Source organism: Panulirus ornatus, chromosome 56, assembly GCF_036320965.1.
Source record: "Panulirus ornatus isolate Po-2019 chromosome 56, ASM3632096v1, whole genome shotgun sequence".
Classification (NCBI taxonomy): Eukaryota; Metazoa; Arthropoda; class Malacostraca; order Decapoda; family Palinuridae; genus Panulirus; species Panulirus ornatus.
In genome coordinates this window covers 28,018,838-28,033,837 of record NC_092279.1, presented here as the reverse complement: position 1 = coordinate 28,033,837, position 15,000 = coordinate 28,018,838, and positions in this window count along the sequence as shown.

Genomic DNA, 15,000 nt, shown 5'->3' with positions numbered 1-15,000 from the left:
CCTCTCTTCCTACACGTACACATGCCTTACATCCTCGATAAAAACATTTCACTGCTTCTAACAACTTGCCTCCCACACCATATATTCTTAATACCTTCCACAGAGCATCTCTATCAACTCTATCATATGCCTTCTCCAGATCCATAAATGCTACATACAAATCCATTTGCTTTTCTAAGTATTTCTCACATACATTCTTCAAAGCAAACACCTGATCCACACATCCTCTACCACTTCTGAAACCACACTGCTCTTCCCCAATCTGATGCTCTGTACATGCCTTCACCCTCTCAATCAATACCCTCCCATATAATTTACCAGGAATACTCAACAAACTTATACCTCTGTAATTTGAGCACTCACTCTTATCCCCTTTGCCTTTGTACAATGGCACTATGCACGCATTCCGCCAATCCTCAGGCACCTCACCATGAGTCATACATACATTAAATAACCTTACCAACCAGTCAACAATACAGTCACCCCCTTTTTTAATAAATTCCACTGCAATACCATCCAAACCTGCTGCCTTGCCGGCTTTCATCTTCCGCAAAGCTTTTACTACCTCTTCTCTGTTTACCAAATCATTTTCCCTAACCCTCTCACTTTGCACACCACCTCGACCAAAACACCCTATATCTGCCACTCTGTCATCAGACACATTCAACAAACCTTCAAAATACTCATTCCATCTCCTTCTCACATCACCACTACTTGTTATCACCTCCCCATTTACGCCCTTCACTGAAGTTCCCATTTGCTCCCTTGTCTTACGCACCCTATTTACCTCCTTCCAGAACATCTTTTTATTCTCCCTAAAATTTACTGATAGTCTCTCACCCCAACTCTCATTTGCCCTTTTTTTCACCTCTTGCACCTTTCTCTTGACCTCCTGTCTCTTTCTTTTATACTTCTCCCACTCAATTGCATTTTTTCCCTGCAAAAATCGTCCAAATGCCTCTCTCTTCTCTTTCACTAATACTCTTCTCTCTTCTCTTTCACTAATACTCTTACTTCTTCATCCCACCACTCACTACCCTTTCTAAACAGCCCACCCCCCACTCTTCTCATGCCACAAGCATCTTTTGCGCAATCCATCACTGATTCCCTAAATACATCCCATATATATATATTGAGAGGGTGAAGGCATGTACAGAGCATCAGATTGGGGAAGAGCAGTGTGGTTTCAGAAGTGGTAGAGGATGTGTGGATCAGGTGTTTGCTTTGAAGAATGTATGTTAGAAATACTTAGAAAAGCAAATGGATTTGTATGTAGCATTTATGGATCTGGAGAAGGCATATGATAGAGTTGATAGAGATGCTCTGTGGAAGGTATTAAGAATATATGGTGTGGGAGGCAAGTTGTTAGAAGCAGTGAAAAGTTTTTATCGAGGATGTAAGGCATGTGTACGTGTAGGAAGAGAGGAAAGTGATTGGTTCTCAGTGAATGTAGGTTTGCGGCAGGGGTGTGTGATGTCTCCATGGTTGTTTAATTTGTTTATGGATGGGGTTGTTAGGGAGGTAAATGCAAGAGTTTTGGAAAGAGGGGCAAGTATGAAGTCTGTTGGGGATGAGAGAGCTTGGGAAGTGAGTCAGTTGTTGTTCGCTGATGATACAGCGCTGGTGGCTGATTCATGTGAGAAACTGCAGAAGCTGGTGACTGAGTTTGGTAAAGTGTGTGGAAGAAGAAAGTTAAGAGTAAATGTGAATAAGAGCAAGGTTATTAGGTACAGTAGGGTTGAGGGTCAAGTCAATTGGGAGGTGAGTTTGAATGGAGAAAAACTGGAGGAAGTGAAGTGTTTTAGATATCTGGGAGTGGATCTGGCAGCGGATGGAACCATGGAAGCGGAAGTGGATCATAGGGTGGAGGAGGGGGCGAAAATTCTGGGGGCCTTGAAGAATGTGTGGAAGTCGAGAACATTATCTCGGAAAGCAGAAATGGGTATGTTTGAAGGAATAGTGGTTCCAACAATGGTTGCGAGGCGTGGGCTATGGATAGAGTTGTGCGCAGGAGGATGGATGTGCTGGAAATGAGATGTTTGAGGACAATGTGTGGTGTGAGGTGGTTTGATCGAGTGAGTAACGTAAGGGTAAGAGAGATGTGTGGAAATAAAAAGAGCGTGGTTGAGAGAGCAGAAGAGGGTGTTTTGAAGTGGTTTGGGCACATGGAGAGAATGAGTGAGGAAAGATTGACCAAGAGGATATATGTGTCGGAGGTGGAGGGAACGAGGAGAAGAGGGAGACCAAATTGGAGGTGGAAAGATGGAGTGAAAAAGATTTGTGTGATCGGGGCCTGAACAGCAGGAGGGTGAAAGGAGGGCAAGGAATAGATTTGAATTGGAGCGATGTGGTATACCGGGGTTGACGTGCTGTTCAGTGGATTGAATCAAGGCATGTGAAGCGTCTGGGGTAAACTAAGGAAAGCTGTGTAGGTATGTATATTTGCGTGTGTGGATGTATGTATATACATGTTTATGGGGGGGGGGGGGCCATTTCTTTCGTCTGTTTCCTTGCGCTACCTCGCAGACGCGGAGACAGCGCAAAAGTTATAAAAAATAAAAAATAAATATAAATATATATATATATATATATTATATAATATATAATTTGTTTATGGATGGGGTTGTAAAGGAAAGGGAAATGCAAGAGTCCTGGAAAGAGGGGCAAGTATGAAGTCTGTTGGGGATGAGAGAGAGCTTGGGAAGTGACGTCAATTGTTTTTCGCTGATGATACAGCGTGGTGGCTGATTCATGTGAGAAACTGCAGAAGCTGGTTTACTGAGTTTGGTAAAGTGTGTGGAAGAAGAAAGTTGAAGAGTAAATGTGAATAAGAGCAAGGTTATTAGGTACAGTAGGGTTGAGGGTCAAGTCAATTGGGAGGTGAGTTTGAATGGAGAAAAACTGGAGGAAGTGAAGTGTTTTAGATATCTGGGAGTGGATCTGTCAGCGGATGGAACCATGGAAGCGGAAGTGGATCATAGGGTGGGGGAGGGGGCGAAAATTTTGGGAGCCCTTTAAAAATGTGTGGAAGTCGAGAAACATTATCTCGGAAAGCAAAAATGGGTATGTTTGAGGGAATGTGGTACCAAAAATGCTGTATGGTTGCGAGGCGTGGGCTATGATAGAGATGTGCGCAGGAGGATGGATGTGCTGGAAATGAGATGTTTGAGGACAATGTGTGGTGTGAGGTGGTTTGAGCGAGAAGTAACGTAAGGGTAAGAGAGATGTGTGGAAATAAAAAGAGCGTGGTTGAGAGAGCAGAGAGGGTGTTTTGAAATGGTTTGGGCACATGGAGAGAATGAGTGAGGAAAAGATTGACCAAGAGGATATATGTGTCGGAGGTGGAGGGAACGAGGAGAAGAGGGAGACCAAATTGGAGGTGGAAGATGGAGTGAAAAAGATTTTGTGTGATCGGGGGCCCTGAACATGCAGGAGGGTGAAAGGAGGGGAAGAAATAGAGTGAATTGGAGTCATGTGGTATACAGGGGTTGACGTGCTGTCAGTGGATTGAAGCAAGGCATGTGAAGCGTCTGGGGTAAACCATGGAAAGCTGTGTAGGTATGTATATTTGCGTGTGTGGACGTGTGTATTGTACATGTGTATGGGGGGGTTTGTCGGGGATAGGTGGGGGTTAAAAAAAGCGAAAAAAAAAAAAAAAGTGGATTTATAGACAAGGCTTTCGAATCTTAGGTCCAGCGATATCATCCTTATTCTTTCAAATTCACTGGTTGGTCTCCAACTTGACCATTGTGTTCTGGTCACTCTACTTCAAAAAAAGACAAAGACAGAATGAAGAAGATGCAGACAGCGTCGGGCTACCAAGATGATTCCCGGGCTGAGAAACAAATCCGACGAGAGCTGATTAAACGACTTGAATCTATTTAGCTGAGAAAAGAGAAGGTTAAGAGGTGATCTAATTTAAGCATTCAGAATCACCAAAGGCTTTGATACTCTTGATCAAACATGCTATGTAGGTCTCAAGTCTTGTGATTTCACTCGACATAATGGATACAAACTCTTGGACAAACGTCGACTGAGACGACTGCTGACCTATAGAACGATTTGCCAATATGTTTAAGAACAGAGGTGACAAAACATTGCGCTTCAAGTCCATCCACGACTTACATGACCTACGCCTTCTTGCTGCTTATTTTCTTTGAATTATCTATAATCCCTCTAACTCTTACCACACTAACCTGTGAGGTCCTGATATCTCCCTCTACCACAAACACTCTCGAAAGGACCAAACTGTCTGTTGCTGTTTGAATTCCTTTGTATAATGATACTACTACTACTACTACTACTACTACTAATAATAATAATAATAATAATAATAATGATAATGATATCATTATTATTACTATTATCATTATCATTGTTATTATTATTATTATTATTATTATTATTATTATTATCATTATCATTATTATTATTATTATTATTATTATTATTATTATTGTTATTATTATTATTATTATTATTATCATTATTATTATCATTATTTATTATTATTATTATTATTATTATTATTATTATTATTATTATTATTATCATTATTTATTATTATTATTATTATTATTATTATTATTATTATTATTATTATTATTATTAGTATTATTATTATTATTATTATTTATTATCATTATTATTATTATTATTTATTTTTTTTATTATACTTTGTCGCTGTCTCCCGCGTTTGCGAGGTAGCGCAAGGAAACAGACGAAAGAAATGGCCCAACCCCCCCCCATACACATGTATATACATACGTCCACACACGCAAATATACACACCTACACAGCTTTCCATGGTTTACCCCAGACGCTTCACATGCCTTGATTCAATCCTCTGACAGCACGTCAACCCTGGTATACCACATCGCTCCAATTCACTCTATTCCTTGCCCTCCTTTCACCCTCCTGCATGTTCAGGCCCCGATCACACAAAATCTTTTTCACTCCATCTTTCCACCTCCAATTTGGTCTCCCTCTTCTCCTCGTTCCCTCCACCTCCGACACATATATCCTCTTGGTCAATCTTTCCTCACTCATTCTCTCCATGTGCCCAAACCACTTCAAAACACCCTCTTCTGCTCTCTCAACCACGCTCTTTTTATTTCCACACATCTCTCTTACCCTTACGTTACTCACTCGATCAAACCACCTCACACCACACATTGTCCTCAAACATCTCATTTCCAGCACATCCATCCTCCTGCGCACAACTCTATCCATAGCCCACGCCTCGCAACCATACAACATTGTTGGAACCACTATTCCTTCAAACATACCCATTTTTGCTTTCCGAGATAATGTTCTCGACTTCCACACATTCTTCAAGGCCCCCAGAATTTTCGCCCCCTCCCCCACCCTATGATCCACTTCCGCTTCCATGGTTCCATCCGCTGACAGATCCACTCCCAGATATCTAAAACACTTCACTTCCTCCAGTTTTTCACCATTCAAACTCACCTCCCAATTGACTTGACCCTCAACCCTACTGTACCTAATAACCTTGCTCTTATTGACATTTACTCTTAACTTTCTTCTTCCACACACTTTACCAAACTCCGTCACCAGCTTCTGCAGTTTCTCACATGAATCCGCCACCAGCGCTGTATCATCAGCGAACAACAACTGACTCACTTCCCAAGCTCTCTCATCCCCAACAGACTTCATACTTGCCCCTCTTTCCAAAACTCTTGCATTTACCTCCCTAACAACCCCATCCATAAACAAATTAAACAACCATGGAGACATCACACACCCCTGCCGCAAACCTACATTCACTGAGAACCAATCACTTTCCTCTCTTCCTACACGTACACATGCCTTACATCCTCGATAAAAACTTTTCACTGCTTCTAACAACTTTCCTCCAACACCATATATTCTTAATATTATTATTATTATTATTATTATTATTATTATTATTATTATTATTATTATTACTATTATTACTAGTTATCATATCCTAACGTTCTCAGAAAGGAAACGGACTTTTTTTTTATCAATTTCATTTTTTCTTATAAATGTTCGTGTGTGTGTGTGTGTGTGTGTGTGTGTGTGTGTGTGTGTGTGTGTGTGTGTGTGTGTGTGTGCAGTATTACTGAGGGAGGAGGAATCGTTGCTCCTGCCCCTTTATATGTATGCAGGATTCATCATGATCCTATTCACAGATCCTGAGATACAATGGACCTAAGTGGAGAGGTGGCGGGCCTCCTGATTCACGCGACGCGACGCCAACTGAGCGTATAATTCGCTGAATACATTACGTCTAGTGTCGAGCCGATATCTCAGAGAGTTTCGCCGTCGTGCACTCAAAGAGGCACACGGACCTCTGCACGCGCGTGCGCTGGTGCACGTTCGCACGTTAGAATCTTTCATTTCTTTTACCACTCTCCTGCTAGGTCTACCAGCATTCCTCTCATACAAAGTACGTGGTGGACAGTACAGTATGAACGACGACAACTTACGTCGGAGAGAAATGATAAACTTAAGCTAAGGTCTTCAAAAAGTAAACACAAACAGTTATCTTAACTCCAGAAGAGGGCAAGATCACAATAATAATAATAATAATAATAATAATAATAATAATAAAAATAACTAATAATACAGATAACAAAAGTAATAATAATCATTATAATAATAATAATACTAATAATGATAATAATAATAATAATAATAATAATAATAATAATAATAATAATAATAATGATAATAATAGGAATAAAAATAACTAGTAATACAGATAACAAAAGTAATAATAATAATAATAATAATAATAATAATAATAATAATAATAATAATAATGTACTACAATCAGTACTACTAATAATATATACAATCTAGTTCACTTGAAACAACATCAGTGCGTGCGTGAGTGCTTGCGTTCACCAAGTATGTGAGAGGGTCTGTGTAAACAGGAGGCAGAGTGCTTCAAGGGAAGTAGCTGTGACAGCTCCTGATCTCTGACCTCCTGATAAAAACCGACACATTACACTCTCACTACACACTATCCACCACTCTCACCTGACTCGTATATAATCATATCAGTCGTCAAAATTAGGTCAGATTTTATCTTTTTTCTACGTACTGCCCCGACATTATAACAAAGAAATGGGAAATGCGTTCCAAAAGATGACGGAACCAAGTCTAGTGTTTAATCATTGAGATTCACCATTCTGAAAACCAAGAATAAAAGAGGTAAGACAGACGTATATCGCACAAGGAAATCTACGCTACTTTCAGTCGCAGAGAAGTGATGAACTTCTTTGGAGTGAGTTCTTTGACGAGGCTGTACTCCCTTTCATCAAGAGACCTACAACGATATAGCCTTATTGATGATGACTTTTCACATGCGTTATAATCACAAGCAAGCGAAGTCCAGCAATATGTATACATATATATATATATATATATATATATATATATATATATATATATATATATATATATATATACATATATATATATTTTTTTTTTTTTATACCTCGTCGCTGTCTCCCGCGTTTGCGAGGTAGCGCAAGGAAACAGACGAAAGAAATGGCCCAACCCCCCCCATACACATGTACATACACACGTCCACACACGCAAATATACATACCTACACAGCTTTCCATGGTTTACCCCGGACGCTTCACATGCCCTGATTCAATCCACTGACAGCACGTCAACCCCTGTATACCACATCGCTCCAATTCACTCTATTCCTTGCCCTCCTTTCACCCTCCTGCATGTTCAGGCCCCGATCACACAAAATCCTTTTCACTCCATCTTTCCACCTCCAATTTGGTCTCCCTCTTCTCCTCGTTCCCTCCACCTCCGACACATATATCCTCTTGGTCAATCTTTCCTCACTCATTCTCTCCATGTGCCCAAACCATTTCAAAACACCCTCTTCTGCTCTCTCAACCACGCTCTTTTTATTTCCACACATCTCTCTTACCCTTATGTTACTTACTCGATCAAACCACCTCACACCACACATTGTCCTCAAACATCTCATTTCCAGCACATCCATCCTCCTGCGAACAACTCTATCCATAGCCCACGCCTCGCAACCATACAACATTGTTGGAACCACTATTCCTTCAAACATACCCATTTTTGCTTTCCGGGATAATGTTCTCGACTTCCACACATTTTTCAAGGCTCCCAAAATTTTCGCCCCCTCCCCCACCCTATGATCCACTCCCGCTTCCATGGTTCCATCCGCTGACAGATCCACTCCCAGATATCTAAAACACTTCACTTCCTCCAGTTTTTCTCCATTCAAACTCACCTCCCAATTGACTTGACCCTCAACCCTACTGTACCTAATAACCTTGCTCTTATTCACATTTACTCTTAACTTTCTTCTTCCACACACTTTACCAAACTCCGTCACCAGCTTCTGCAGTTTCTCACATGAATCCGCCACCAGCGCTGTATCATCAGCGAACAACAACTGACTCACTTCCCAAGCTCTCTCATCCCCAACAGACTTCATACTTGCCCCTCTTTCCAAGACTCTTGCATTTACCTCCCTAACAACCCCATCCATAAACAAATTAAACAACCATGGAGACATCACACACCCCTGCCGCAAACCTACATTCACTGAGAACCAATCACTTTCCTCTCTTCCTACACGTACACATGCCTTACATCCTCGATAAAAACATTTCACTGCCTCTAACAACTTGCCTCCCACACCATATATTCTTAATACCTTCCACAGAGCATCTCTATCAACTCTATCATATGCCTTCTCCAGATCCATAAATGCTACATACAAATCCATTTGCTTTTCTAAGTATTTCTCACATACATTCTTCAAAGCAAACACCTGATCCACACATCCTCTACCACTTCTGAAACCACACTGCTCTTCCCCAATCTGATGCTCTGTACATGCCTTCACCCTCTCAATCAATACCCTCCCATATAATTTACCAGGAATACTCAACAAACTTATACCTCTGTTTTTTGAGCACTCACTCTTATCCCCTTTGCCTTTGTACAATGGCACTATGCACGCATTCCGCCAATCCTCAGGCACCTCACCATGAGTCATACATACATTAAATAACCTTACCAACCAGTCAACAATACAGTCACCCCCTTTTTTAATAAATTACACTGCAATACCATCCAAACCTGCTGCCTTGCCGGCTTTCATCTTCCGCAAAGCTTTTACTACCTCTTCTCTGTTTACCAAATCATTTTCCCTAACCCTCTCACTTTGCACACCACCTCGACCCAAACACCCTATATCTGCCACTCTGTCATCAGACACATTCAACAAACCTTCAAAATACTCATTCCATCTCCTTCTCACATCACCACTACTTGTTATCACCTCCCCATTTACGGCCTTCACTGAAGTTCCCATTTGCTCCCTTGTCTTACGCACCCTATTTACCTCCTTCCAGAACATCTTTTTATTCTCCCTAAAATTTACTGATAGTCTCTCACCCCAACTCTCATTTGCCCTTTTTTTCACCTCTTGCACCTTTCTCTTGACCTCCTGTCTCTTTCTTTTATACTTCTCCCACTCAATTGCATTTTTTCCCTGCAAAAATCGTCCAAATGCCTCTCTCTTCTCTTTCACTAATACTCTTCTCTCTTCTCTTTCACTAATACTCTTACTTCTTCATCCCACCACTCACTACCCTTTCTAAACAGCCCACCCCCCACTCTTCTCATGCCACAAGCATCTTTTGCGCAATCCATCACTGATTCCCTAAATACATCCCATATATATATATTGAGAGGGTGAAGGCATGTACAGAGCATCAGATTGGGGAAGAGCAGTGTGGTTTCAGAAGTGGTAGAGGATGTGTGGATCAGGTGTTTGCTTTGAAGAATGTATGTTAGAAATACTAAGAAAAGCAAATGGATTTGTATGTAGCATTTATGGATCTGGAGAAGGCATATGATAGAGTTGATAGAGATGCTCTGTGGAAGGTATTAAGAATATATGGTGTGGGAGGCAAGTTGTTAGAAGCAGTGAAAAGTTTTTATCGAGGATGTAAGGCATGTGTACGTGTAGGAAGAGAGGAAAGTGATTGGTTCTCAGTGAATGTAGGTTTGCGGCAGGGGTGTGTGATGTCTCCATGGTTGTTTAATTTGTTTATGGATGGGGTTGTTAGGGAGGTAAATGCAAGAGTTTTGGAAAGAGGGGCAAGTATGAAGTCTGTTGGGGATGAGAGAGCTTGGGAAGTGAGTCAGTTGTTGTTCGCTGATGATACAGCGCTGGTGGCTGATTCATGTGAGAAACTGCAGAAGCTGGTGACTGAGTTTGGTAAAGTGTGTGGAAGAAGAAAGTTAAGAGTAAATGTGAATAAGAGCAAGGTTATTAGGTACAGTAGGGTTGAGGGTCAAGTCAATTGGGAGGTGAGTTTGAATGGAGAAAAACTGGAGGAAGTGAAGTGTTTTAGATATCTGGGAGTGGATCTGGCAGCGGATGGAACCATGGAAGCGGAAGTGGATCATAGGGTGGAGGAGGGGGCGAAAATTCTGGGGGCCTTGAAGAATGTGTGGAAGTCGAGAACATTATCTCGGAAAGCAGAAATGGGTATGTTTGAAGGAATAGTGGTTCCAACAATGGTTGCGAGGCGTGGGCTATGGATAGAGTTGTGCGCAGGAGGATGGATGTGCTGGAAATGAGATGTTTGAGGACAATGTGTGGTGTGAGGTGGTTTGATCGAGTGAGTAACGTAAGGGTAAGAGAGATGTGTGGAAATAAAAAGAGCGTGGTTGAGAGAGCAGAAGAGGGTGTTTTGAAGTGGTTTGGGCACATGGAGAGAATGAGTGAGGAAAGATTGACCAAGAGGATATATGTGTCGGAGGTGGAGGGAACGAGGAGAAGAGGGAGACCAAATTGGAGGTGGAAAGATGGAGTGAAAAAGATTTTGTGTGATCGGGGCCTGAACATGCAGGAGGGTGAAAGGAGGGCAAGGAATAGAGTGAATTGGAGCGATGTGGTATACCGGGGTTGACGTGCTGTCAGTGGATTGAATCAAGGCATGTGAAGCGTCTGGGGTAAACTATGGAAAGCTGTGTAGGTATGTATATTTGCGTGTGTGGATGTATGTATATACATGTGTATGGGGGGGGGGGGGCATTTCTTTCGTCTGTTTCCTTGCGCTACCTCGCAGACGCGGAGACAGCGACAAAGTATAATAAATAAATATAAATATAAATATATATATATATATATATATATATATATATATATATATATATATATATATATATATATATATATATATGCAGGGGTTGAAAAGAGGGCAAATGAGAGTTGGGGTAAGAGAGTATCATTAAACTTTATGAAGAAAAAGGTATTTTGGAATGAGACAAATAATGTGCGAAAGACAAGAGAACAAACGGGGACATCGGTGAAGGGAGCAAAAGGGGGAAGTGACGAGGCAAGGAGGATATGAAGTGAGTATTTTGAAGGCTTGTTGAATGTGTTTCATGATAGAATGGCAAATGAAGAGTGCTTTGGTCGGGAGGTGTGCGAAGTGAGAGAGTCATGGAGACTGGTTTGGTGAAGAGAGAAGAGGTAGTGAAAATCTTGTGCAAGATGAAATGCGGCAAGGCGTCGGGAGTGGATGGTATTGCAGTTGAATTCATTAAGAAAGGTCATGCGTGTGTTGTTGGTTGGTTAGTAAGTATATTCAATGCATGTACGGATCACGGTGAAGTACCTGATGATTGGCGGAATGCATGTATAGTACCACTGTATAAAGGCAAAAAGACAAAGGGGATTCAGTAAGTGTTCAAACTACAGAAGTATAAGTTTGATGAGTATACCTGGTAAGTTGTATTAGAGGATATTGACTGAGAGGGTGAAGGCACGTGCTGAGCACCAGATTGGAAAGGAGCTGTGGTTTCAGAATTGGTACATGCGTGGATCAGGTGTTTGCTTTATAGAATGTTTGTGAGAAGGACTTAGAAAAACAGATGGATTTGTATGTAGCATTCATGGAATTTGGAGAAGGCTTATGATAGGATTGATAAAGATGCTTTGTAGGGCTTAAAAATACATGGTGTAGGAGGTAAGCTGTAAGAAGAAGTGAGAAGTTTCTATCAAGAGTGTAAGGCATGTGTAAGAGTAGGAAGAGAGGAAAGTGAATGGTTCCCATTGATGGTTTGTCTGCGGCAGGGGTGTGTGATGTCACCGTGGTATTTTATTTATGGATGACGTGGTGAGGGAGGTAAATGCAAAAGGCTTGGAGAGAGAGGCGAGTCTGTTGGGGATGAAAGGGCCTGGGAAGTGAGTCAGTTGTTGCTCGCCGATGATACAGCACTGGTGGATGATTCGACTGAGAAAATGTAAAAGTTGGTGACAGTCTGAAAGTGTGTGAGGTGAATATTAAAGTATGAGTAAGAGCTAGGTTATTAGGTTCAGCAGGGTTGATGGACAAGTTAGTTGGGGTGTAATATAAATGGAGAAAAACTGGAGGAAGTGAAGTTTTTTAGATATATGGGAGCGAACTTGGCAGCAAATGGAATCATGGAAGCGAATGAGAGTCATAGAGTGGGGAAAGGGACAAAGGTTCTGGGAGCGATGAAGAATACGTTGAAAGAGAGATCATTGTCTTGGAGAGCAAAAATGGATGTGTTTGAAGGAATAGTAGTTCCAATAATGCTATATGGTTTGGAGACATGGGCTATTGATGAGAATGTGCGAAGGAGGGTGGGTGCGTTGGGAATTAAATGTTTGAAGACATGTAGTGTGAGGTGGTGTGATAGACTAAGTAATGAAAGGGTAAGAGAGATGTGTGGTAATAGAGTGTGGCTGAGACAGCAGAAGTGGGTGTGTTGAAATGATTTGGACATATGGAGAGAATAAGTGAAGTCAGAGGAGGAGGGAACGAGGAGAAGCGGGAGACCAAATTTGGAGATGGAAGGATGGAGTGAGAAAAATTTTGAACGACTGGGGCCTGAACATGCAGGAGGGTGAAAGACGTGCACAGAATACAGTGAATTGGAACGATATGGTATCTTGGAGTCGACGTATTGTCAATGGACTGAACCAGGGCATATGAAGCGTCCGGGATACACCACGTAAAGGTCTGCGGGGCTTGGACGTGAATAAGGAGCTGTGGTTTTGGTGCATTACACATGACAGCCAGAGAATTAGTGTTTCCTGGCTCTAGCTCGTTGATACAGGGTCAAGACGGCCTGGTTCATGCTATGCTGATAGATGATGGGAACACGTCACCATCCCCACGTTCGTGCTGTGCTGGCAACTTTGTCAACATAGCCAGGTTCATGGTATGCTGGTGGGTGTCATGATGGCTGGGGTACTGGGGAGCAGATTTACTAAGAGGGGAAGAGCGACAGAGTAGCTCCGACGAGATCCAGCCAGAACGGCTGGGGCTAGCGCGAGGTGCTCACCACACACACACACACACACACGAGAGAGAGAGAGAGAGAGAGAGAGAGAGAGAGAGAGAGAGAGAGAGAGAGAGAGAGAGAGAGAGAGAGAGAGAATGTGTGTGTGTAAAGGACACGTCATGTATTCCCTCACATGGTTCTGAGCATCAACATCCTGCATTTAATGTGCCCTGACGACTTCGTCTCGTCCCTCGTGGTCTTTCCTCGACAGTTAAGAATATCTACAGTAGGTTACCACACCCCCGTGTGTGTGTGTGTGTGTGTGTGTGTGTGTGTGTGTGTGTGTGTGTGTGTGTGTGTTTACTCAGCTCACATATACCTCATCCAAACACACAGTTAAAAGTATCGTATGTAAAGTATAGCATACTCATTCCTATAGAATCCAGTGTGACAGTAAACTTAGTATCATGTGATACATCTGTGTTTACAATTTCTCTCGCTGAACTATACACTATTGTAAATTTGAGTATTTAACTTCTTGATCATTCAAACTTTTTGTGATGTGTTGGATACATTTTTTGTGTTCTATATGTTTGAGGTATGGTACTAACCCTAGCTTAATGACTGTTACCCGTTCACAGTCATTCAATGTAAGAACATACATACCTGGCAAGACAAAGAAACACTGCAGAGCAACACTGGCTTCTGGACAGGAATGGCAATACAAGTCTCACAAAACAGTATTTCTAGAAGCTAAGAACTAAAACAGCACAACATTTAACTTAAATTCACAATGACAGGTAACACGGTAACACCTCTCTCTAACAATTACTGGAGTTGTATTCATCAAGACGGGTTATACACACCATGGTTAAGCCATACATTGATACAGAGAGTTGTACAGAGATCCATTCATACAATTTCCGTCAAACACGATATGCAATGTATTAATTAGACAAGCGAGACAACCACCCACTCACAAAAAGGCAGTTACCCTCGTATATAGGCCGTACAATGGGTCAAGTATTATGAGAAAATATACATGCGTTCGGCTACAAGGGCCAGACCATGAATAGTGAAGGGTCATAGAATGTAATGCTCTCATAAATGATCGTAAAGACATACGTGTGTCGTACATACAAATAAGACATGCAGGATAATACGTTGTCGTAAAGAGAGAAGCGTGTGTATGATTCATACCAGATGCGGGGGTAAGTATGCCCCAGTAATTCAACTTGTGCTATAAAGCAGGAGCCGTGTTATTTAGCCTTGTAATGCCTATGATAAAAACACCATAAATTTCAGACGCGTCCTTGGGTTTGTGTGGGAGCCACCTGGGTCACACCATCACCACCAACCAGCACGAGACTGCTGCAGCTGCACCAGCAGCAACGGTGAAGCAGACGGACGGACGCAACACCACCAGCAGCAGCAGTAGAGATGGACACGACGGCAGCAGAAGTAGGGACGCAGAAGGAGATGACTGCAACAGCAGGAGCATCATCACCACTACTACCAGCAGCAGAAGGCGCAGCCGTTGCCTCAGGAGCAGTAGTAGTAGCCAGGTGCTGGTGGCTCTGGTCCCAAGGGAGTCGCGTCCCCTGATGACGCCTTAATGAAGATCACCCCGAGCTCCAGCCCTCGACCCTTTGCAAACCTCACCGCTGCCCT